This window comes from Dermacentor albipictus, chromosome 7, assembly GCF_038994185.2.
Source record: "Dermacentor albipictus isolate Rhodes 1998 colony chromosome 7, USDA_Dalb.pri_finalv2, whole genome shotgun sequence".
In the NCBI taxonomy this organism is placed as follows: Eukaryota; Metazoa; Arthropoda; class Arachnida; order Ixodida; family Ixodidae; genus Dermacentor; species Dermacentor albipictus.
This window is the reverse complement of record NC_091827.1, coordinates 23,970,979-23,992,806: the sequence shown is the minus strand read 5'-3', so window position 1 is coordinate 23,992,806 and position 21,828 is coordinate 23,970,979. Positions and strand designations below refer to the sequence as shown.

At 48.0% G+C, this 21,828-nt stretch overlaps 1 protein-coding gene across 2 annotated transcripts in view; it reads right to left on the bottom strand.

Moving 5' to 3' along the window:
- LOC135915671 (neuroglobin-like) overlaps positions 1-20,138 on the bottom strand; it is a 416,057-nt gene extending 395,919 nt beyond the window's left edge. For both annotated transcript variants that reach the window (XM_065448807.1, XM_065448808.1), the window contains exon 1: positions 19,827-20,138. The gene's annotated coding sequence lies outside the window, so the exon portion shown is untranslated. The remainder of the gene's footprint in view (positions 1-19,826) is intronic.
- Between the last annotated feature and the right edge of the window lie 1,690 nt (positions 20,139-21,828).

Sequence of the window (21,828 nt, the reverse complement as noted above, 5' to 3'; positions counted from 1 at the left end):
CGAATTTCAACAGATGATTGAGGAGTTTAACCAAGAAACCTTAAGAGCAGGGTTGAATATTAATGTGCAGAACACAAAGGTAATGTTCAATAGCCCGGCCAAGAAACGAGAATTCGTGATCGTCAGTTAGCCTCTAGAGTCTGTACAGGAGTGCGTTTATTTAGGTGAACTACTCACAGGGGACCCTGATCACGAGAAGGAAACCTACAGAAGTATAAAAATGGGTTGGAGTGTTCAGGACAGGCACTAGCAAAGCATGACTGGAAGCTTTGCACTGTTGTAGGAAAGAAAAGTGTGAAATCACTGCGTTCTACCATGCTAACTTTTGGGACAGAAACTTGGGTGTTAACACAGAAGCTATAGAACAAGGTGAGGACCGCGCAAAGAGCGATGGAACAAAAAAAGTTAGGCGTAACGTTAAGAGACAGGAAGAGAGTGATGTGGATCATAGAGCAAACGGGGATAACGGGCATTCTAGTTGATATGAAGCGAAGAAAATTGAGCTGGGCAGGATGCGTAATGCGTAGGGCAGATAACCGGTGGACCATTAGGGTTACAGAATGGGTGCCAAAGCAAGGCACAAGCGCGGTCGAGAATGACAAAATATTAGGTTGGGCTGATGAAATTAAGAAGTTTTCAGGCGCAAGTTGGAATCAGCTAGCGCCAGACAGGGATAATCGGAGATCGCTGGGAGAAATCTTCGTCCTGCAGTGAACGACGGCGTCGGGTGAACTGGTGAACTAGATGAACTAGCAAAAAAAAAAGAGAAAAGAAACATCGATTGAACCAACGTCGCTTTTTTTTTTTTTGCAGCAGCAGCAGCAACTGCAGCTGCTGCTGACGATGATGATTCCACCAAAACAAATATAGAGAGCAACTAGCTTTGACACCGGTGCTGCTAGGCTTCCTGGTGCGTTCGTTGCTGGGGAGAGGACACCTAGCTACAGCTACTAACACAAGAGTCTAGTCAGCCATCGAACAGCAGACAAAGCTTCGCTTTATGGGCTAGATACATTCTACCTGCAGGTAATTATTCTTAGCTGACTGTGAAACCCCCCACGTTGTCATTTGGAAATAAAGGCTTGGCTTCACTTGATCAGTCGATAAATGGACTGGGTCACTCTGTCGGTTAGGTATTTACTGACTAAACTACAGATAAACGAAACTGATTAACGAATTGTGGAAGGAACTTGCGAATCGATAGCTAAACCGGCTAAGCCATCCCGAGCGGTAACAATATCTCTCTCTGCATGAATGTTGAATTTTTGGATGGTGTTACTGAATGAATACGTTTATATTTAATGATATAGTTGTGCGCCACACCGTTGGCTACGACGGGTCTGAGCGAAATTAATTTGGGCGTTCGGGGGACGCCCACCGAAGTAATTTTCTTTAAGCTCAATAGTGGAAATCAGCTGCGTTAGAATGGAGCAGAACCAATAAGTTCCGTAGGGCAGAGGGCTCGGTATTTAATTTAACCCGACGTCTGTTTAATATAATTTTTTTTTCAATCTGCAAGAAATCGACGAGACAAAGTGGTCCACTGGATCCATTATCTACCCTCTCGTATACATAACTTTTCCCAAAGGAGAACGAATGGAAAAGAAATAAATGCAATTCATTCAAAAAGCCACGTTCACTTAAAGGAAATTGTCAAGCTGAAGTAGCCTAATGCCACTATACTAGCAAGTTATGATAGAAAATTTTTAAAAAGTACTTCTAAATGCGCAGTAATTTCTGTAAGAGTAATAAAGAATGCCTACTACAGGTAAATCACGAAAGTGAAATTAAGGTGACCATTATCAGTATATTTGCGAAGACCTCCCAACTGAAAAAGAAAACGTATTCCCCATATCTCTTGTATCCAATAGAATCATATAACATATGAGAAAAGAGGGCTTTTATATAGAATCCTTTATATGCTTCATAACAGACTTCTCGATTTTAGGAGTTTCGGGCATATAAGCTTTCTTTTTTCTTCTTTCAATAGGGCAGGTCGTCGTTTTCGGTGTTTTTGTGTTGGACGGCTCGGAAGAAGCCAATCTAAGCTAAATTGGAAACCTAGGCCGCTGCTCTGTAACGCTAGCTCTCCAATTATACGACAACATTCTTGTATCGCGACGATTGTGACGTCTCCCCGGCAGCGCGCGCATGCATTGCGGACGAGCTTGCACTGCGTGATTTATGAAAGTCGCACTTCTGTACCTCGCCTATCCTACGCACTTGCGATTTCCTACATGCTGTGACGCACTAGCGCGCACTCAAAGGAGCTCGTTTTTTTTTGTCGTTAGGTGCCTGCAAAGTGGGTCAAGTCGTGCTTATAAGGCCATAAAGAAATGTGGGGTCGACGCTGGTATTGAACCACTTTATTCCAGCCCGATTTGCCCTACCCGTAAGACCACCAATCCCGCTTTTTTTGTTTTTGTTTTACTGAGCTACGACCACAGGAATGTTTTTCCGCGACAAAGTCTCGCATTGAAACGTCTGGCACATGCGTCACGGGTCCCTCCCTCGAGTTCTTCTCCTCGTGACACAGCTAGCACAGTGAGACGCTGTTTTAGACCGCACTGTCCATGGGATCGACCCGTATTCGCCATAATTACCGGGGTTGCCGTTACCAAGTTGCCGCCGCAAGGTGTCCAGATTAACACTGTTTTAACAAGCTGCGCCATCACACTGTAATGAGAAATGATCTCATTCTTCAATTCGTGTAACTCTAAAATTGCAATCATCGTCATCACAAGGTAGCACTTGTTGTTGTAATACGAAGGCTCGTGCAATGTCTTTCTTTCCTTGCACACCACAAGAATGGGAACACCTTCCTGCAGACTTATAGTTTCAAGAAGCTGTAACCGTGTTTTTAGCCAAGCATAAGCTAAAATTCTATAAACAGCCATTATTTGTGCTACCCACTCCTTATTAATTATTACTTTGTTTATGACATTGTCCGATATTTTAGGTTGATATTATTAATTATTATTAATAACAAAAAATAAGTTATTAATTAGCCAACATTGTATTCGGAGACACTATCGCCTTCGCGTGACGTAGTGCTCAACCAGCCAGTAAGCTAATCTAGTTTAGCTCAGCCAGCCAATCGGCGCGCGCCTGATGGCAATACTATCGCCGAGGTGACATTATCGCCGAAAGGGATCGTCGCAGAATACGTGCCCTGTGTTACACCCTACCTGCGTATAGCGTAGTCTACCGTGGTCACCACGGGGTGCCGCGACAGTTAACTTATCGTCGCGGCTTTGGCCTCTTCGCTCCTCCGCTGTGTAGCTTCCAGCTTGTCAGCGGAGACGAAGAGAGAGAAAGCCCGTTATTGGTGCGATAAGTCCACTTATAGTTGAAGGAGTCGAAAAAGTTTTGCGGTTCGAGATTCGTGTGACGGCGTACACTAACAGTAAGGCCATTCTATGAATAGTCAGAAAAAGTGTTGCAGGGCCTCTTTAAACTTGCATCGGTATTTCTCCGACGAAAAGAAAAAAAAACGCAAACCTAATAATGTAGCAATAAAAAAGAAAATTTGTGAGAATTTGTTTTCTTAGCTTCATAACCGATGCTCCTACGAAATGCACCATGTGCGAAATTTTATATTGAGAAGAAAGATTGGATAAACTACACTCTACAATGATGTCCACTGCACAAGGGAACCGCGCAACAGTGCAGTTATTACACTGCTGGCATTCTGGCTGCAAGTGTGCGATACCATTTGAAGGCTTAACATGGAAGCCTGAGGAGAGAAACATGCCGCAGCAACAAGTATTCACGATAAGATGCGTCACATGTGTCTGCTGCAGCAAAAGTCATGTGATAACCAAGCCTACCTTATGTACAGCCAAGATATTCATGCAGTAGGACGTGTAGCGAACGTTCACCTTCCAGAACGGCTGGGATTAAACGCTGATGGAAACACCAACCGGTCAGGGGTGGAGATAAGAAAGAAACGTCTACAGTCTTCGCAAGAAAAAGTGTCCGACGATTACGATACTCCTTAATGTTAAATTTGAGTGCAGCTCGATACGTGTTTCCGTTTCGCGATACCTACCGCGGTTGCTTAGTGGCTATGGCGTTGGGCTGCTAAGCACGAGGTCGCGGGGTCGAATCGCGGCCATGGCGGCCGCATTACGGTGGGGAAGAAAACACCCGAGTACTTAGATTTAGGTGCACGTTAAAGAACCCCAGGTGGTCCGAATTTCCGGAGTTCCCTGCTACGGCGTGCCTCATAATCGGATCGTGGTTCTGGGACGTAAAACCCAATAATTTAGTTTCTAATTTTCTTCATTTCACGATATATTTAGGCGAAGAACTTGAGTTTGAAATCATCGCGTAGACTGGAAGCGGGCCAGTGCCGTCAGCGCCTTCGCAGAGAGAGGAGCAGTATGGTGTTGTGCCATTACCACAAGCCCGGATTCCGAATCTGCAAGATGCGGAATCTATCTTGCGAGCGCCCTAATTCTCCCTTGAAAAGGCAAGATGCTGAGCCGTCAGGCAGCGGTGTCCTGCAGAGAAGCGGAGAAGCCTCGGCGAGCCGCAAGTTTGGACGTGTCAGCGTGTGCCAGACAGCCCGGCGCCGCGCCTCCCTTTGCCTGGAGGTCACCGCGCGCGCGAACTTTGAACCGGGTGGCCAGCGCGGTCGCTGGTTGGACCCCTCGGACGACCGTCGTGTGCTGACTTTGTATTGGGCCGTTTGAGTGACAATGGTGCTCGGGGATTATAAAACCAGCACCGCGCTGCCTGAAAAACAGGATCCGCCAACCCACCGGGAGAGAGTGTCGCTCCCGACTGGGGTGAGATGTGTCACGCGTTTTCGCCGGACGTCGTCGTGCGAGAACAGTCGCGTTTGTTGTGAGCACTCGGCCCCAGTGCCGACCCCGTTCATGTCCTGTATGATAACCTGTATATAATGTATAAAGTCCCTTTTGTTATTCTCATCGACGCCAGGCTCGGAGTCTTCGCTACCAACGCTCTGTCACGAAACGGGTGACGAGCGCTACGGGACCACAAAGCCGTAATCGTGGTGCAGCGGTACAAGTTCGTAACACTGGTGGCACCGGTTGGGTGTCGTAACACTGGTGGCAGCGGTGGGATTGACCGGCATCAGCTACCTCGGCGCGGTGAGTGCCTGAAGTTTACCTCAAACACCAGACTTTCTCTGACACAGGTTATAGTAGCTTAGGGAAGGATTTGGTGTTGCATTGTGATAACCTTGTGTGTTTCAAGCCTAGTAAGAGTGTTTTGAAAACCAGGGGATGCTGAGGGGGTAAACAGGGCAGTGTGTGAAATACTTGCATATGTCTTACTAGTAGTGTTATAGTAGCGTACGGCAGGTATATTCAAAAAAAGGGTAAACAGCAGGAGGACAGTGTGAACGATGGAGAAGTACAAGGTGAAGGAACTTCTCGAAATTTGTGAGGAGTTGGGCATTGAGTTGGGCTCAACCAAAAGAAAGAATGCGATCCTTGAGGTCATGAGGACTGGGGACGTAACGGCTGAGGAAGCCGCAGAGGCCTTGGCGGGTATCAATGAACGTCGGGAAAGGGAGGAGAAGGAACGTTGCGAGCAGGAGAGGAAGGAAAATGAACGACGGGAAAGGGAGGAAAGGAGAGAACAGGAACGTCGCGAAGAGGAAAAGGAGGAAAGGAGAGAACAGCAACGTCGCGAGGAGGAAAAGGAGGAAAGGAGAGAGATTCGTGAGCACGAGCTTAAAATGAAAGAGTTGGAGACCCGAAATAGCTCGCCAGCGCCTAGTCTCACTTCTAATGTTCCAAGAATACGCGATCAACTTCCACCCTTTGTCGTCGGAGAGGATATGGCCAAATACCTCGTGAAATTTGAGCACGTGTGCGAACGGAATAGCATTGAGCGATCCCTTTGGGCACAGAATCTGTTAGCCTTGCTTCCTGGGGAGGCATCAGACGTAATAACTTGCTTATCGAAAGAGGCGTTTGAGAGCTACAGTGATGTGAAGGAAGCGCTACTGCGGAAGTACAAATTGTCGCCCGAAGCTTTCCGGCAGAGGTTCCGGTATGCAAAAAAGGGTAAGGAGTCGAATGTTGACTTCGCGTTTCGTCTAAAAGCCGACCTGGTGGAATGGCTGAAGGGCGAAGAGGTTTACGACGACCGCGACAAAATTGTCGAATGCATCGCGTTGGAGCAGTTCTACCGTTGCATTGATGAGGATGTCCGGCTCTGGCTGCAAGATAGGCTAAAGGAGGTTAAGCTAAACAAGGCAGCAGAGTTAGCGGAAGAGTATTACACCCGCCGCAGCTTGCACAGCAAGGCAGTGCGCGTAGAAAAAGCAGATAGGAGAGATGGGTTTTCCGGGAAGTCCGACGAACGGAAGCAAATCACGCGTCGCGAGTTTCGGGACGACGAGTCCCTTCCCAAAGAAACTGTAAGGGATGGACAGAATGCATCTCAGAATGATGACGATGGTCCGAAACAGCGAAACGAAATGACGCGTTCTTTTGAAAAACGGAAACCGTTAACCTGCTACAATTGCAAAAAGCAAGGGCATATCACTGCAAGCTGCCCAGAGAGAATTGCTTTTGCAACGATACAGGAAACTCACAAGAACATACGTCTATTGGAGCCCTATGTGCAGGAAATTAAGGTAAACGGCAAGAAGTGCCGAGCACTGCGGGACTCTGCAGCAACTATGGACGTTGTTCACCCGTCTTTCGTCTCCTCGAGTGATTTTACGGGAGAGTGCGTTAGGATACGGCAAGTGGCCGAGAAGGAGAGTGTCTGTTTACCGATCGCGACGGTTAGCATTGAAGAAGAATTTGGGAAACTTAACACCGAAGCCGCTGTGTCAGCCGCCCTCCCGGAGCAATTTTCCTACCTCTTCTCAAATAGCTCGGAGCAGCTGCTGAGGGATCAGGGCAAATCATTCTTTGCCGACGTGGCGTACATGGCCCCCACGTGATCCAAAGCGCGCCCGCTGTCGAGGGAACTTGACTTAGCGTCGGTGAGCGAAAGGCGGTGCGGCACACGGACCGATCACGGTAACTTGAGTGGCGAGCAGTCACGGGAGAGGCAGAGCTCGGAGGCTGGCCTAGACGAGCGGGTCCTGGAAGTGAGTGGGAGTGACGCGTGCAGTGCTAGCCGCGATATAGACTCGACGCCGCAATTAGGCGACGCGGGCTCCACACTCGCTCCGGTTTCCGCCAGCTGGCAGGAGCAGGCTGCAGTTGAAAGGGAAACTCGGATTCGCGAACAACAGGAAGATTGTTCACTAGCCGATCTGAGGAAGAGCGTCAAACGGGGAGTGAAAAAAAAGGGGGTTTCATTTGGCAAGGAATCTGGCTTATTGTACCGCCGCTACACGGATAAGCAGGGTCGCAAATATAAGCAGCTTCGGATTCCGCGAAAATATCGCCGGGAAAAATGAATGACCTCATTTGCTTCCTCAGAAGTATGCTTTCGGTCCAAGCGATTTCAAGGGGACCATTCTATTTGTAATTATTATTGCTGATTAATAATTGTTTCTATTTTGTTGCGTTGTTAATTTGAAAACTGGTTGTTTGAGCCTTGTGTACTAGATCGTACACCTGCCTCTTGTTGCAGCGGGAGCAAAAAGAGGGATAGAAATTTAGTTAGGTTGATTTGGATTATGGCCTTGTCTGGTGTTTGACGGGAGACAGAGGGCACTTGTTCGTGTTGGGTGTTGCCTTTTGCCGGTCGGTTTTGCAAGCTGCAGAACAACCAAGCAGGACCAGTGGCGAGAAGCAAGGTCTTAGGAACGACCCGAGCGGAGCTGGTCAAGGTGCCTTGGCGACGACGTGGTGAGCAGAGCTCCTGTCCTGGCGAGTCGGACCTGGGCACGTGAAGTTACCTGGCGTCCCGACACTGGACGTGAACTTGGACGAGCCTGACGAACGTGCGCGCCTGGCATCCGAGCCACGTGGAGGCAGCTCGTCTTCCCGGCGCCTTATCTGAGGGCGGGGATGCTGTTGTGCCATTACCACAAGCCCGGATTCCGAATCTGCAAGATGCGGAATCTATCTTGCGAGCGCCCTAATTCTCCCTTGAAAAGGCAAGATGCTGAGCCGTCAGGCAGCGGTGTCCTGCAGAGAAGCGGAGAAGCCTCGGCGAGCCGCAAGTTTGGACGTGTCAGCGTGTGCCAGACAGCCCGGCGCCGCGCCTCCCTTTGCCTGGAGGTCACCGCGCGCGCGAACTTTGAACCGGGTGGCCAGCGCGGTCGCTGGTTGGACCCCTCGGACGACCGTCGTGTGCTGACTTTGTATTGGGCCGTTTGAGTGACAATGGTGCTCGGGGATTATAAAAGCAGCACCGCGCTGCCTGAAAAACAGGATCCGCCAACCCACCGGGAGAGAGTGTCGCTCCCGACTGGGGTGAGATGTGTCACGCGTTTTCGCCGGACGTCGTCGTGCGAGAACAGTCGCGTTTGTTGTGAGCACTCGGCCCCAGTGCCGACCCCGTTCATGTCCTGTATGATAACCTGTATATAATGTATAAAGTCCCTTTTGTTATTCTCATCGACGCCAGGCTCGGAGTCTTCGCTACCAACGCTCTGTCACGAAACGGGTGACGAGCGCTACGGGACCACAAAGCCGTAATCGTGGTGCAGCGGTACAAGTTCGTAACACTGGTGGCACCGGTTGGGTGTCGTAACAATGGGAACGCTCGCATGATCAGCGGCACCGAAGCAAGCTGAGGGATGGGAGGGGGGGGGGGTATTCAGTAAGAGTCCACCTAGTGGACTGTCCATTTCGGCCGCTGCTGAGTGGATGCACCTGTACGAGAGAGGAGGAGAAAAGCGGCCCTAGCCAATCAGCAGCGCCCGAAAGAGACAGTCCCACTAGGCGGACTCTTATAGAATGCCCCCCTCCTCCCCTGGTAGAAGACGACGACGAACGCGTACGAGCGGTTACGCCGAGGGACGGCGACACTCAACCAAGGAACGGGTGCCTAAGAGCTGCGGTCTAAGATGGAACTGAACAGGCCATGTAATGCGTAGGGTAGATAATCGGGGGACCACTAGAGTTACAGAATGGGTGCCAAGGGAAGGGTGGTGCAGTCGAGGGCGGCAGAAAACTAGGCGGGGTGATGGAATTAGGGTATGTGCAGACGCAAGTTGGAATCGGCTAGCGCAATACAGGGGTAATTGCACATCGCAGGTAGAGGCCTTCGTCCTGCAGTGGACATAAAATAGTTTGATGTTGACGGTGATGATGACGATGATAATGTCGATGGGTGTAGAAGTGCCAGTGCCACCAATCCCAAGTAATCTCTTACAAAACCGGGCGATTGTGCATTGACAAGCGGCACAATTTCGCACCAGCCAACGCTGCATATTCGCTTTAACAGCACACGGCAAACTGGGTGTGTGCAGCACTGTACTTTAACGTACTGCTTTGCATACCCACCATCCTTATTAGGTACAATTTCTGATAAATGTCACTCAAATCACCAATTACCTCCTCTCCTTCATCAGGGAACTTCGTTCTGCGCCCGAATATTTCCCAGGCTCGTCACTGCAACTAGTTGTCTGCGGCCTTTAGACTGCATATTCTAAAGCGAAAATAGTTCCACCTTATCAGATATAATTTTATTTCATTTATGTGGGCCCATTTACAAGCAGATGGAAGGGGCCAAAGTAAAAGTTGCTTGCTGGCAGCTTGAGCGGTCCCTAACCACATATTTGCAGACCATTAGCAAAGCACACTTTCAGAAAACAATTACTGGTTCTCTCGTAATCAAGAGTAGATGTAAGTATGAAGTGGCTACCGGCAAAGCACATTGGTAGGAGATGTTACAGTCACAATCTTAAAGTTGGTGTAGTGCATGTTCCCACCGGCACACCGAACTACACCACACAGCTGCACGCCATACTGTGCACTGATCCATATGGACGCAATGTTTTCCTGTCACAGGCAGAACCTCATTGTAAGTGTCGTCTCGGTGTAGCAGTCTTTCGCGGGGCGCCGGACCCCGCCAGTTCGGACGCAGCGAGACTATATATATATATATATATATATATATATATATATATATATATATATATATATATATATATATATATATATATATATATATATATGCGCGTGTGTATATACCGGCGCTGCCGGCCTTCGGACCCCTGGCGTTGAAAAGAGCACAGCCAACTTTGTTTCAGGGCCAAAAGATAACAGTCAGGTCTGTAGTGCCCTGCATCTGCCATCTGAAACGTCGGTATCGGGAACGACAAACAAAACTTCAGCGTAATAAATGTTACAGTTTGAGTTACATTGTGAACAAACATTAGGAGGAACTCGGAAGCAAGATATTTTGTAAGGTGTTTGCGAGTAACTAAAGTATGTAATGCCATCCTGTACAAAGGTTGGGAGGGGAGGATCTCGTTTCGTTCTCGAAACTTGCCCGGATGTTCTCGTTTCAGTGCCCGGATGACGGCGGCTCTGCCTTTTGGCTCAAGGTCACTTGAAGGTCACTGACAACGGGAGGCAAAAGCAGTTCGTGCCTAAAATCAAAGAACGGCCGGTCACAGCATTAACGTTTTACACCCCCCAGGCAATGATCGGCATATATCTGGCCGATCTCGATATATCTCGATACCAGGAATGGAGTGGTCTAATGTATTGTGACGTTATTACGTATCCGGCCTCACGGGTACCGAAATTGATTCGTTGCAAAAACAGTCCTACCAAATTATTTAGGGACTGGTCACCCTTGCCACTACGTTTAATGCGATTAGCATTCTTAGGATACTCCACGCACTGACCGGTATAGATATATGCCCGAACGTAACCATTTTCTTTTCACGCCAACTTGGGAGGCTGGATATCTGTCACTGCGTGTGTGCCGCTGGTTATGAGCCAGTGCGCGTATGTGTCACTTTTCAATGAGCGTCTTTGTCAGCAACGTTTGTCACTGAATATGTGCCACAAGTTATTCGTTGCTCTTGCTAATATTATTAATAAAACAAAACATATAATCTCCTATAACACATCGATCATAGGTTAAATTGCTAGTCGCATTTACGTCGGCAATCATTTTGGAAGGATGATCGCATCGCCGATATTTTTAGGCTTCAGAATACTGGGTGTTTATTATCCGCAGGAAATGAAAAGAGCGGACAAGAAAAAGAGAAAAAATTCCAGATCCAAATCGCATGGTGGAATCTTAGGGGGGAATATTTCGTTAGGCGGTTAAGTAAATATTATGCAAATGATTGTATTCTGAACATCGTTTTGCACCGTAGCGATTACCTGCCTGACTGGTGATAGAGAGACGCGGAGACCCAAACACGTGACACGCTCACGTGACCGCACATTACACCGTTTCTGGGAATGGCCCCCAAGAGCGGCCAGATTCTGGAGATACATCGATGTGTCACAGTAAAGTGCACTTTACTCGGCGAAAGACCGACTTAAGCAGATGTGTGAAACCCTAGAAGGGGGCATAGAAAAGTTTAGTTTATTAAAGGAATTGCGCTAATGATGGCGTGTAATTTTTGCAATCAGAACATTTATGTATAGTTTGTTTTATCAGTGCGAGACTTTGTATGAAACAAAACTATCAGCCAGGACACCTATGAGGGTGGTAAAGATAATAGTGCTATCTTGCATGTGAGCGATGCGGCAAGCCAGCCATCGTAAAGAATTTCAATATATTCAATGCAGCCGTCCCTCGTTCTGAACCAAGTCCTCGTCTAGGCACTATCACCATACGGCAAGGTTCCATCTGTCAACGCTGGTCTTATGAGCGGACGATGTGACGTGCTTACGGGCACACGCTTCGTTCGTGTGAAAATGAGTACCACAGCCCCGTTCGCCAATTATCTGCGAGTCTCTGGTCATCGTGTGGCGTTTGACAAAGGCGGCTTGCAACGTGTGTGTCGTCGGTGTCGCTCCAGCGACCACTGCCATGCACAGTGCACCGCAGCGTTCTGTGGCCGTCGTGGCATCCGTGGCCACAAAAGCGATGGATGTGACTGTCCTTGTCGGGGTTGCGGGGGTTGTCACCCTGCGGTCGCGTGCCCTGTGCGGCGTTGATACCCGGACGCTACTGGGCGACCCTTTCCCCCCTTACCTCCGGCGTCAGCTGCGGTTGCGACTGCGCGTGACTCCGTAACCAAAGAAATTTCCCTGACACCGCATCAACAAGCGTCGAAAAATGAAAAAAAAAGAGGCATGCAGCTCGGGAAGTCACAACTCGCCATGTTCGCCGGCCTCCTCTACTGAAAAAGAAGACCGTGACGTGGCGGGTTGCAACACGCCATATTCGCTGGCCTTCCAAGCAGCGAAGGACATGGATTCGGTGGCCGATAGCACCTCCACTTCGGCTGCTACAATCAGTCCTCCTGAGCGCAGCGAGGCTTTAAATACAGATAAAACACCTGACCCTGCCATTACTGCAGCCGATCCACCCACGAAATCTGCTGTGGCTTCATCTGCCTCAATTACGTCGTCTACAACGCCGCATCAGTTACATCTGGATGAACCCCCGGCTGCCGAAGCTGTCGGCAGCGATGGAATCAATCCGGGTGCCCTACCGCTACCGACATCATCCTCATGAGAAAACAGCTTCAGCCTCGGAGTTGATAGCAGCGTTGGACTCTCGTCAAGCCTGGATGAACTCGACATAGAAATGGCGGCCCCACGAGACGTAAAGCGTGCCTATGCGTCAGTCTGTGGCTCGGACGGCGGCCCGGATTGCCGTGCCGATTTACAGCGGCCCAAAAAACCTCGGCCTTTTTCGAGAGGATCCAAGAAGCGACGTGTGCACTGCATAACCCCGGGACTTGTTCCGGGGGCGCCGATTTGAACAATACGACCAAGTCAGTTTGATGATAAGAAGGAAATTGCGGTGAGTTCGCTGACGTGTGTGGCCCTACAGAAATTGCATTAATAGTCGCAGATGGTAGCACAAGCCCGTCGTCCTTAAGAAGCACAAAGCGCCTTCACCGCTTTATGGGCCGACGGGCGATGAAGGTTGTGTTCCAGCAGCACCTCTATGTGCGATTTCAATGAATGTATACACTGCTTGCTTCACTTTGCTGAGTGCCTCTGCCTTCATGGGGTATGAGCCATTGCACTTTTTGCTTGCTTACGGAGGTATGAGCCATTTCTTGGCGGGGTATGACCCATTCCATTCGTCTTACGTGACGGACGGACAAATTTCTCTTTGGGTAGGCATAGAAGTGTGTACGCATTTAAAATTAAGCTTGCTCTAATAGAAGAAAGAAACAAGATATTGTCGGAAGTGTAATGTCGGCGCTCATTTAAGCTGACTCCATACAAAACAACGAGGCAACAAGAAATAACACACTGTTGACGGTTGGTTTAGCCTGTCGAAGAAAGGAATCTACAGGACTCGCCATCGAGAAAATTGTTGCCGACAGAGAGTCTGACGAAGCCGGAAATGCCGCAACGCCATCTTTTTATTATTTTTATTTCTCTGAGCGTTTTACGCCACTTCGCTTTCCCATCTTGCGACCGCACCTGTGTGGCCTCCCACTGCGTTCCTTTTTCTTTTCTTTTTTTTTGTAAGAAGGCAATGGCTTCTCGGCGTTCTGCACAATAGACGCGTCGCACGGCTGAAGGAGAAGAATGTTCAAGAAGCCCGGAGGAAGAAAGACTGTAGCTTCAAGTTAATGGAATGCTCTTCTTTTTGTTCGACGTTCTACAATCTCTCTCTCTTTCTCCCCCTTTATCGCTCTCCCTATTATTTGCCCCTGGCGAGAGGCATGCGGAGCATAAACATATCGACCGAGGCGAATTTTCTTTTATCGTTTACCTGCTCAAATATTTTTTTGTTTCGATTCGGCTGCCGCTATAATGCCTGCACTGCCATTCGTTTTCAGCAACCCTGCAGTGCAGCTTGTGTTGCTGCGTGGCTAGTTCTCGGCGTTCTGTGTTTGTTTGCATCGTTCTATTCACGTCGCGGTGTGCCCTGACGTGTTTATGGCACTCGCTGTGCTAAAAAAAAAATTGATACAAAGCTGCGAGGACGTTAGAATCGAGGTGAGATAGACTAGAAAGTCAACTGCGGCGTTCAAGTACACTTGCCAGTTACCTCTAACGCTGATAGATAGATAGATAGATAGATAGATAGATAGATAGATAGATAGATAGATAGATAGATAGATAGATAGATAGATAGATAGATAGATAGATAGATAGATAGATAGACAGATAGACAGATAGACAGATAGATAGATAGATAGATAGATAGATAGATAGATAGATAGATAGATAGATAGATAGATAGATAGATAGATAGATAGATAGATAGATAGATAGATAGATAGATAGATAGATGGATGGATGGATGGATGGATGGATGGATGGATGGATGGATGGATGGATGGATAGATAGATAGATAGATAGATAGATAGATAGATAGATAGATAGATAGATAGATAGATAGATAGATAGATAGATAGATAGATAGATAGATAGATAGATAGATAGATAGATAGATAGATTTAAGGAATTGGTCATAAATAATTATTTGTAGAACATGAAAAACTCCCGATACAGCTTTCTGTTGCGCAATAGGTGCTGCAATAAAAGCGTATTTCGAGCGCGAAAGGAGCCCGCAAATGTACGCAAAACTGCCGCGCGACTGGCCGCTCGATGCACTTTGCGTGTATTCGGGGGCTGCTTTCATGTTCGGAAAAACCCTTTTATGTTTTATGTAGCACGTACTGAACAAACAGAAGGCTGTATCGGGAGTTTTTCGTGTCGCTCCACAACTTAGTCTTCACGGTTTTCACTTAATAGTAATATTGGAGAAGTTGAATAATTAATTAAGAATAATTATCTAGTTAAGCGAATGAGAAATACAGTTTCACTATCTGCAAGCGACAGCAAGTAACATTCCCTTTGTTCTCTCCAGCTACATGTGTATTTGCATGTTTTTAAACTCTGCCTGAAGTTAGCTGGGACCCACCCTATATAATTTCAGACACAATGAAACCAAGGTGCACGATTTTTATTAGTGATATCATAAGAAGCCAACAAACGATGACAGCGAGCACAGCACAGAGGAAATTATTTGTTGTTCTTAATTCAATTAAAGAAAACGATGAATAAATGGAAAGGAAAGTTGGTGTAAAAACCTGGCCGCAGGTGGGTTTAAGGCAAGATTTTAAGACCTACGTAGTTCGGTCGTCAGAGGTCTCTGACGACCGAAGACCATAGGTGTTATAATTGTATCTTGCGCCGTGTTTTTTTAATGTCTTTTCTAAGGCAGAAACATTAGGTGGCTCACGAGTACGAAAATCCGTACTCCGGCGTCGTCGAACTATTACTGACCGTTCGGTGTTATGGCACGATATTCAATGGCACCAAAATTGATGGTCGATCCCACGGCCATTGGCGGGATTCGAACGCACGACCTTTTGGTGCTAATTTAGGCAAACTTAGTTAAAGCCCTCGAACCCATGACCTTAGTTGGGGCCAAAATTCAACGTCACCAAAGTTGATGGTGCCACCGTTCGTCCTGGAACGCACGACCTTTGGTGGGGAGGAAACAAGTAACGGGAAGCAACGACGCATTCTAATGAGAATGTCAAGTAATTTAATGAATGTCTCTAGACTAGATCTGGCAGTCCGGTCGTGGGATTAGCCAGGTGCACGTTTTATGGCGCTTTGCTGGACCAAATAAAAGTTTATTCACTCACTCACTCACTCATGAGCGCGCCGGCGTGTACATATATATATATATATATATATATATATTTATAGTGCGCGAGTGTATTTCAGCAACGCACAGCAAACTGATGCTGGGATGAGTGAGGAATCGTACTGAACTTTGTTACACACCTATAATATTTAGAAACAGTTTGGTGATTAACTGTCTTCACGTTTCCGTCGTATGCAGTCACGGATTCAATTAAACGACATAAAAAAAAAGAAAGATTACCCGCACTGAAGTTTGCCTGTCGCCGTTGGGAGCCGACTTGCGATGACGTGCTAACGGTCCCGTGAGCGCGTTATTAATGGAGCGGGTTATTAATCACGGAGTAATGGAAGGCTCGGAAAAGGGGGGGGGGGGGGCGAGCGGCGCAGTTAGAAAGCGTAAAGAGTAGTAACAAACGACCGTGGATGTAGGGAAGCGGCATATATATATATATATATATATATATATATATATATATATATATATATATATATATATATATATATATATATATATATATATATATATGTATATATGTATATATATACAGCGCATGTTTGTATAGAACGGGAGTGCAAAGGAAACCCCATGTGGGTTTCCTTTGTCCCTTTATTCTGAAATCGGGTGGATGGCAATTTTGCTTTCCTTTTCATGCACTTTCATTGACCTTGCGGGCTTTCGCACGACTGCTTTCTTATGCCTAAATACGGTGAGCAGAAATAGGAGGCGACCGTTTAAAAAAGCATGCTGTGTACCGAAGGTGTCTTTAGTAGATGCTCATGTCTGCATTGCATTGCTAGCAATAATATTTAGCACAATTCTAGTCAAAATTCATGGGGTCTCTACTGTTATCCCTAAGACAGTCGACCTGAAGGCGAAAGCCAAAGTGCCGATACATTAAAGGCGGACACACGACGTACACATAGCTCTTAATTCGCTTTCTCATCCTCTTAATTCGCGTACTGATCCGCTTAATTCGTGCACTCATCCTGTTAGTTAGCTTAGTCAACCCCTTTAATCCGCCAAGATTACTTCGCTTAGTCACCCCTCTTAATTCCACAGGTCGTGGCTTCGAGCACCTTAATTAACTCTATCTTAATTACAATCGCCTTTATTAACACCAAAGGTCATAGGTTCCACTCCCACAAATGGTCGTGGTTCGACTTCCACCAAAGGTCGAGGATTTGTAGCCCGTTTGTACCTTTCGTGTCCTCGACGCGCTTTCGCTGAAGGTCGGCTGACCGACGAGGCATGCGTAAGAGGCTTTCACCTTAATACACGGGTGCTGTGAGACGAAAGCGCTTTCGTCTGCCATCTCTCTCCTGTCCGTTTACTTTGCCTGCGCTGTTAATAAATTCTGTCAGCGTAGCCCTCGTTCAATTATTGTTGTTGCAACGCTACGAACGCTCCAGAGTGCACGAATAACAGCAATCGATAGTTCGATTTCATATCGACCGCACAGGCTAATTTAGCGCGCAGTTTCGGAAAAGAAGCCATTTCTCAGCAGTCATGCTTATTCTGCCTTCTTTTCTGCCTTTTCTTCTTTTGGTTATTCAATATTTCATTGCGTATTCCCTTACAGGTAATTCTAGGTGGCGGCTGGTACGGACGCCATACATTGGTATTCTGGTATACGTGTGCTATCCTTTACGTGAGGCACGTCTGCCATGACGTGCAACGAAAAAGGCGCAGGCACCTCAAGGAAGCTAGCTCGCTATTAGGTTTACGAGACACCAGGGGCCAAAGTACAACAGATTAGCGCACTTTCCAGGCGTCGGTCGGAGCTAACTACACTCGTTAGCTCACTTGCACGCTTGCCTAAACTAACCTAGCGGCACCAAAAGACAAGTTAAAGGACTGATGCTGGCTGCATGCGAAAGAAGGAGGAGGAGAAGAAGGAGAAGAAAAACATTAGCGCGCCGATTATTGATGTTAGGAGGCTGATTAATTAGCGTCGCGCGCCTTGTAAAAGCATGGTGCCCAGTACTCGTGCCTCAGGAACAATTTACAGGACCATTTCTTAATACTCGCGCTTTTACACGCAGCTGGAAAATAAATTGCCAACACCGGCACGCAGGCAAAGGCGAAGAAACCTCGCCCCCCCCCCCCCCTCTTTCTTAATTAAAAATTGCATCACAGACTCGTGATCTGCAAGCAACAGAGTATAGGTTGGCAATGGTGCGATGCTTTGCTCTTATAAGGGCCCATGCTCCGACACCTAATTAATCCCAACGTTGCCTGTTCCCGGGCGAACATGTTTGCCCACGTGTTTATACAAGTGAAAGGATTGCGGATATAGGTTGAGTTTCAAGCGAAAAAAATAAATAAAGATAGAAACGTGGCTACTTGGAAATTGCGCAGTTTGGAAGTCCACTAGGAAGGTATAAAAAAGAAAATCTACCGGATATCTGGAACAAGCACTCTGTCGAAACTGGCTCGTACAGCGAACAACTTGACGCAGAGATTGCGGTGGCATGCACGCTGAGGTACGAGCCTGTTGAAGCAGCTCTCAGCGCCTAAGCGGGGACGGGATGTTATTAAAGCACTTTTTCTCCGGTTCCTCAATACGTAAATAGAAAAAGAAATAAACGGAGTCGCTTAATTTTTTAGGGGAAATTATTACAGTCCTCTTAGGAAAAGCCTGCAACCCTGCTAAGGACCTGGAGGAACAGCTGTGCAGGCAGTGTCAGTCAGTCCGCCCGTCTGTCCGTCCGGTATGCAGATAGGATAAGTTGACAACGATTGCAGTGTGCCGCCGTCTTCTCCATGGCGTGATAGGTGAAATGAAGATTCTCAGCTTTATGGCAATTCGCCACAGAATGCAGTGCATGTCCCTGGCTGTAAGCAAGAGGCACAAAAGTAAAGTAAGGTGTTCCCAGTCAACGACAATGGGAGGAATATATGACATACCGGCGATTGTGCGGACGCCACACCCTTCTCTGTTGGTCCCAGCGCGTGCAGAATGAGTACTCATTTGTGAAGAAAGCTACGCGCCCGTTGTTGGGCCACCAAGGTTCCGCCGCAGACGCAAATTCAATAACCCTCATTGCGATGTCTTTCCTGCAGCATAGTTTGTTTTGCGCCGATGTCCTGTTCTCTGTACCGGCTCCGTGAAGCTTTCTCATGGTCGTCAGACTGATATTTTTGAGCCCATCTCCATCCCTAATTTTACTGGCGCTGAGTCAGGCAGGTATCGGCCCCAGCCGCTGCCACGATTAAACGGTCCTCATCTTCTGACGTCGCCCGCGGTTAGCTGGCCCGGGGAGCGTCACTAACTCGTCCTTCATTAGAAGCAGCCTGAAGGACCCTGTTAACTGTGCGCATGGGGCATCGCGTAGATGCGCATATCGCTCTTCGAGACCTTGTGCATCCCGTAATAACGATTGCGCGTCGATCTTCCGCTGTGAGCCGAGGAGCCCCCCTCCCCCCCCCCCCCCCCCCCACGGCGAAATATAATTCTGCAAAAAACGTTTACCCGCCGCGGTTGCTCAGTGGCTATGGTGTTGGGCTGCTGAGCACGAGGTCGCGGGATCGAATCCCGGCCACGGCGGCCGCATTTCGATGGGGGCGAAATGCGAAAACACCCGTGTGCTTAGATTTAGGTGCACGTTAAAGAACCCCAGGTGGTCGAAATTTCCGGAGTCCTCTACTACGGCGTGCCTCATAATCAGAAAGTGGTTTTGGCACGTAAAACCCCAAATATTATTATTATTATTATCTGCAAAAAACGTTTAATATTCATTCTTTTATTCTCGACAGCATGTGCCCGACCTTGTCATTTCATTGGCCGATGAGATCTGGAATGGGTGCAGATATATATATATATATTTTTTTCATACAACGTGCCGCGAAGAATCACACGCGTTATCACTCACATGCGTGATTCCGTCGCCACCGCTGGCGTAGAAAGACGGAGCCTTCGGGTAATGCGCACAACCGTCAAAACAAAGGCACTTACCAACGTTATTTCTGGTTTAAAGCAACGTGCGCAGAACTGCATGTCCATTAGGCCATCTGAGCATCTGCGCTGGGCACACTATCTCTGACCCAGCGGCGGCCGCGAGGTGTCGCCCCGCAGAGCGAAGCCGGTCGCTCGCGCGCTCTACACAGCAGTGGACGGCACTGTATACCACATGTGCGTGCAGTGAAAGATGTTAAGCGACCTCACCTCCGTTGGCCGGCCCGGCTATAGTTTCCCGGTGGAGGAGTGATGAGACGCCGGCAGTCTGGTGATGGCGACTGGCGGGAATTTGGTGGCGTCATGCTCCGCACGGAGGCAGGTTGATCACACTGCGGAAGTTCGCTTTGCAATTCCCCGAAGTTCAGGCGCAACCAAAGGCGAAAAAAAAAAACTTCAGGACAAGTCACTTTTTCATAATGTCACTTCTTGCAAGTCGTTGCGGTAGCAGATGTTCGGAGGCCAGTGATGGTTCCCGCGTCGTGATAATACCCGACGGCGCTCGCATAGCTGAAGTGGGCTGTTTGGGCGCGGCTGCAACACTGAACAGTACAGAGGCACTTCACGCACCGCACGAAGCCTTCCACGTGTCTTAAGGTATTCGATGGGATCTTGTCATGCTGAGGCAACGACGGGTTATTTCGTCGAGTTGTTTCCTGGCTCATAGCGACGGGGCGGTGCCGGCGCTCTTGAGTCGTCAAAGCCCGCAGCGTTAATGGATTCAGATGCCACGTGGTATACGGCGTACCTGCGTCGCAGGCATGCGCAATTCGGCGTGGTAACAGCCTCACGTCGATCGAGTTAATAATAATAATATTTGGGGTTTTACGTGCCAAAACCACTTTCTGATTATGAGGCACGCCGTAGTGGAGGACTCCGGAAATTTTGACCACCTGGGGTTCTTTAACGTGCACCTAAATCTAAGCACACGGGTGTTTTCGCATTTCGCCCCCATCGAAATGCGGCCGCCGTGGCCGGGATTCGATCCCGCGACCTCGTGCTCAGCAGCCCAACACCATAGCCACTGAGCAACCACGGCGGGTTCGATCAAGTTCGTCGCGCACTATTTGTCGTACAGTCGACGCAAGGTCTGTAGATAGGGGACTCGCGTCAATACTTGCGACGGTATATAGCGACGTTGGTGAGGCGACCGAACTTCGCTCGATCCCATGCGGCGAGCGTTATTAGGAGATTAGATTATGGGGTTTTACGTGCCAAAACCACTTTCTGATTATGAGGCACGCCGTAGTGGAGGACTCCGGAAATTTCGACCACCTGGGGATCTTTAACGTGCACCTAAATCTAAGTACACGGGTGTTTTCGCATTTCGCCCCCATCGAAATGCGGCCGCCATGGCCGGGATTCGATCCCGCGACCTTGTGCTCAGCAGCCCAACACCATAGCCACTGAGCAACCACGGCGGGTAGCGTTATTAGGAGCCTCAAAAATTGAGTTGAGTTCCGGGGTTTTACGGGACAAAACCGCGATCCGATTTCGAGGCGTGTAATAGTGCGGGAAACCCGGAATAATTGTGACCAACTGGGGATACTTAACGTGCCCATAATGCGCGAGTGTCAAATGTACGACGATGTTTTATAATGTCACTTTGAGACGTTAAGCTGCCCTCTGCTATGAAGTAGTAGTAAACGTCATGAACGATTTCTTTAGGCGATGCCCGACTTTACCTTCTTCAGTCATATGCGGGTCGACAAAGAATAAAAACAAAAACACAATTAAAAATAATACGCACAAGAACACTAGCGCACAAAAATTGCTTCGTCTACGGGCACATTCAGTCACACCTGTGAAGGAGTCCGCAGAAGTTTCCTCAAATGTGCATGTAAGGACAGGACCACCGCGAGACCAGCTCTTAAGAAAAGAACCACAATGTAGAAGACAAATGCTTAATTAATGTCAATTATAGGCAGTCCATAAGCTTAGCCTCCACTAAATAAATAAGCGAAGGGCACTCGAATGCTACGTATGTGCAACACACCTAACTTACAACAGTTATTCATTCCATGATGTCAGTATTCTTTTTCCACTGCTGTTAGTATTTTTATGTATTTATAGTTACTGTCAAGCTGTTCGTATTACATTACATTGTATAACACTAGAGGTTAACTTGCAATGGTAAACTGTTAAAATGCCCTGTTAATTGTCGCGCTTTTTGTATGCCTTGTATATTGGGGGCTCGGGCGCTTCTCAAGTG